Source organism: Buceros rhinoceros, unplaced genomic scaffold (genome assembly GCF_000710305.1).
Source record: "Buceros rhinoceros silvestris isolate BGI_N320 unplaced genomic scaffold, ASM71030v1 scaffold10306, whole genome shotgun sequence".
In the NCBI taxonomy this organism is placed as follows: Eukaryota; Metazoa; Chordata; class Aves; order Bucerotiformes; family Bucerotidae; genus Buceros; species Buceros rhinoceros.
In genome coordinates this window covers 27,678-32,439 of record NW_010415871.1, presented here as the reverse complement: position 1 = coordinate 32,439, position 4,762 = coordinate 27,678, and the positions used below count along the sequence as shown (strand labels likewise).

General features: G+C 38.6%; 1 protein-coding gene across 1 annotated transcript in view; it reads left to right on the top strand.

The window, feature by feature from the left end:
* The window catches only part of CORIN (corin, serine peptidase), an 85,841-nt gene that overhangs the window by 64,046 nt on the left and 17,033 nt on the right, over positions 1-4,762 (top strand). The gene's annotated exons all lie outside the window — the stretch shown is intronic.

The window sequence follows — 4,762 nt, the reverse complement described above, 5'->3', positions numbered from 1 at the left end:
ATATCCAAAGCTGTCTTCTACTAGGGTAAGACAAGCCTGATGGTATAGAAGGATATCTCATCAGTGTCTGATCCCCCAAAAGGATTAGGAAGTGTCTTTTCTGACTGTCTTTTATTACTACATATGCAATCTTGTTCTTTATACCTTTCTCAAAAAACACAGGAGGATAAAGACCGTGGGTTACAGTGTCTGCACTTAACCTTCAAAAATACCTTCCAGTATTTTTGAATTATTATTGCCTTTACAACTACTTTGTTGTCTGAAATGGTCCTAACATTAAAAATGTTTTTCTTCTTAATATTTCAGTCTCATAGTCCTAACATAAAATATGCTTTACTTTCCTATGATGCTTGCTGCTAGGAAAATGGAAAAGGTATTAAATTATCACAAGGTCTCTGATTCCTTCCTTTTTTCAGAGGTGAGCCTAGTCTGAAATTAGCGTGAGTAGAAACATACACCCTCCTGCTTCTTCACTGAGGCTTGCTAACAGACATCACCAATCCTATCACTTTTATGAAATGTATGAGAGACAATTCTTAAATCTCACAAATCCATTGTCTAACAGGGGAAGATATGCTACAAATCAATTTTTCTATGAAGCTGTTTTTTGTAGTGACAGGTGACTCTGTGAAGGGCAGTGGGAAATTCCAGTTCAAATTTCAAGTCTACAACTTCAGTCTGACTCTAATACTGATTTCTAATTATTCTTGACATTACTTCAGAAAACCAAAGTAGTGCTTGTCTTTCCTTTCTTAATGCCTGATTTTGTCAGCCACCTGAGGTTTGATTTTCTTAGCTATCCTCCAAGTTGTTGGGAAGTGGTGCTGCCAGAAATACAGTAAATTAGCTTTGAAGACGATCTATAAGAAAAACAAAGATTATAATGGATTAACCAGAAATAATTTCAAAAAGGAGTCTTATGGGTTAATGCAATTATTTAATTCTTTTGTTAACATTGCATAGGTGTTCAGAGAAAATATCATAGAGGGTGACATTTTCTGTACGGTGAAGTGGAAAACTGATTGATAAATTGGAGTTTCATGCCACTGTGAAATTTGATCTAAGTCCATAAACTTGATCTGTTGGCCATTATGTCCTGCATGCATTATTTATTTGACTTACAATAACAAGAAAACCTGAATGTGAAGTTGGTAACATTGATGTACTTCATAACCTATTTCCAGTCACCATTGAGGGCACAGGTAAGTTAGACTATATTGCACAGAGCTCAAATAATGATGAAAAAAATCCTTTTTTATCCCTTCCCCCCCCCCCTTTTTTTTTTAAATAAATATAATGTATTTTAATCAGTGCTTTTCCTTCAGGTCTTTCCAATGGGAAATGCATAATTTTATTCCTTCAGAAAATTAAAGCTGTGAATATAGAAATTCTGTCCATATTATAGCACACTGCAGAAACCTTCAGTTTTGTGGCTATGCGGATTTCTTTAATGTTGACTTATGATGACACATGACTTTGATTTAATAGTTCTCTTGTTTATTCTTTGAGAAAAACAATGCATATTGAAAGTTGAGGCTTGTTAATACCTTAGTCCAGGAATTACAATGAATGGTAGCATATGGTATTTTTTTTTTTCTGTAAAGTTCTGCAAGCAATTTTTCATAACTGTGTCTGGTGCTTTACCAAATGAAAACTCCCAATTGCTATATAATGTGGTAATGTTTAAAATACAAAAGCAGTGTCTTTCTAGCAGCTTGCAGAGTATGTTTAATTCTTAAGCCTAAATTAATCTGAAAAAAAATGGAGACAATTAAATGACGGTGGTTAAAGTTAGGTTAATTTAGCTGATAGTGGTAAGACATTTTACAGAATATCTGTCTGTTTATTTGGGAGGTGTGCATCGTGTCTGAAGCAACGTGAAAGGTAGTTCTATTCTCCATATTGCACAAAATTTGAGCTGTATTCCTAGTTGGCCAATTCTAATTCCACAGATGATGTGTTTCTCCGTTTTTCACAGCACAACACAGGCGATGCGTTGTGTAATGCGTGATGCAACATCACAAAAAACCTGTGCAAGTTCCAAGCATTGTCTTGAAAGGCTTTGGACTAATGGTGGCTATTGCTCAAGTTATGTGATGTGTATTCTCAGCCGTTCTTATGTTTTCCTCTAGTGCAGAAAGAATGATAGATACAAAACTTCTGTTAATAATGGGAAAAGCCTACTGGGAACTGTCTGTTCAAGTCTTAGGTTTCATAGTTCACAGCCAGAGGGAACTATCAGGTCAGCTGATATGACTGCCTGTTCATCTCAGGACGGATAATTTTACTCAGAGACCCCTGAGTGAGTCCCAGATTTAAATACAGTAAAGCATGTCTCTGGCAATTGGGTTTCCTACTAACACAGGTAAAGAATGGAGACAGCAATTGCCATCAGTGCCTCAGATCAAGGAGCTATATCCTGGTGTGTGCTGCAGAGGCTACTCTGCTGACGGTGGGCGCAGTGCAGGTTAGAACATTATGTTAGAAGACTGTAGATTTGTCTTGATGTTTAGTTGAAAAAAGTCCACATTTTTTTGTTAATGAAATGGTGATTATAAGACGATGGTCTGCTGAGATCTGAAATGTGACAAACCCAAAAGTTAGTGGACTAACTACTTCTGTTACTCTGTGGCAATACAGTGGTACAGTTTGATGTTCTCTAAGAAAACAAATAAATAATTATGAACTTCAGCAGCTTGAACCCAGCAGAGTACAGGGGAATTTTAGCTGCTCTGCTTGTTCTGGTCTGGCAGTATCAGCATAAAATCACAGCTGTTTACCAAGATGCTTGTTTATATACATCTACAGTAACCTCCTGCTGCTGCTGCTCCTCCCTTCCATGGAGGCTGTGCCACTGAATTTACACTGATCAGGAAGTTCCCTTCCCTTCTTTCCTCTGCCATAGTATCTACTGTGCGTGCGTTCATGGAAGGGAAAAGCCAATCTCTTGCTGCCGCCTGGCCTTTTGTCTTTCCTAATTCGTTCTCACTCACTCTCTTTGGTACAAAGTTCTTTAATAATTTTTGTCCACTGAGGGGTCAGGCTGATGGACCAATAATCTTTTGTTCTCACATGATTTATTATACTTTCTAATTACTTTTTAACTATTTCTGCAGCAGAAATAATGGATGTTTAGTTTAATGTCTTAATTGTTTAAAGCCGTCATGGGAACAAAAATGGAATGCTGCTGTACCTACATACACTAGAAATTTTAAGTTCTGAATTTAACCTACTTTATTTTCTCCATGACATTTAGTAAATCAAATTCTATGCCAAAGACGAAGTATTTGAACTCATTAATTCAATCTGGATTTCTAGACCCACTCAACAGAATGTAAAATATGCTTGACCTACCTTGAATATATTCATTGTCCATGACTGCGGTGTGTTCTACTAAATCTTCAGAGGGTTTAGCAAAATAGCAAATTCTTTAGATTACATTTATTTTTTAAAGAATAGCAGCAAATAAGTCTATCAAATAAAACTTACTGCAAATAACATTACAAGCTGTGGTAGATGTGGAAGACTGTTTTAGTAATCATCATCATGGCTTGGCTTTGCGAACGAAGATCTGGGAAGGGCTTTTCCCACGCTCACTGCAAGCGATGAGTGCACCCTTCGGGCCTGCGCGGTGGATTTTTTAGGTGAGTCGCAGCGGGCGCAGAACTAGCTCCCCCCTTTACCCCTGAGGTTCATCTGCCAGGGCCTGGCGAGCTTGGACGGTGACAGCGAAGTCCTCAGGTCGTAGGTTTGGTTAGAGTATCCTTCTCTTAGATGATGGATGAGCCTTACAAGGCTAAACGAGCTCCATCTGCCCAGGTTTGGAGTCAGAGTTGTCCTTCTCCTAGGATGGTGCCCGAAGGCTAGTGAGCCCATCCTGCCCGTGGACACACTTTGTCTGACCCTTCAGCTAAGACCTGTCTGGCCTGGGAGACCCCACCGGAGACACATGCCACCACCAGCACAGCTCTCAACCTCACAAGGGCACGCAAGCTCCTTCCCCACAGCAAGGGGGTGCCCGTGAAAGAGTCGCTGCTCTACCTCCAGACATCACAGACCCGGGCACGGGGTGGCCGGGGCCTGCCAAGAACGGGAGGCCTGGAGGGTGTTTTAGTAATATTGAGCAACCATAAACCAATGTTAAAATATGTAGACTTTAATCGTCGTATTAGACTGTATTAGACTAAATCTGATAGGTTATGCCTCATCTTTCACATACGTATGTAGTCTAAAGTATAATTATTTGGATAACACTTTTTTTCCGAAGAAATTTCAAGCTAATAATTCCTCACAAATGGTGACAATTGCTTCAAACAGTCATTAAGCATATGGTCATTTACCTCATATAACACTTTTTAGCTCCATGATTGTATATTTTTCTTTTTCTTTCTTTAAGCAAAAAGATAATTGTTATTAGTAATTTAAAATCTCCAACTACCATGGAAACTTGAAGCTGTCTGAATGTGCTCCTGGGCAACCACCAAGGAGGTGGCCCTGCAGGGTTTGGACCGTCCAGAGGTCCCTTCCAACCTCAACCATTCTGATTCAGAGATCGACTAAAAGAAACAGGATACATCAATACTGCCAATCAAAGAAATTTTCTTATCCTAATGATTGCTCACAAATCCTTTTGCAAACTATGTTATGTCACAGCTGTACAAATTGCATTATAAAACCTTTTATTTTTTTTCCTAGGGTTTTCAAATCAAGTATGTCAGTCCTGAAAACTTATTAATTCTAGAAAGGACAATGTTGAACAAAA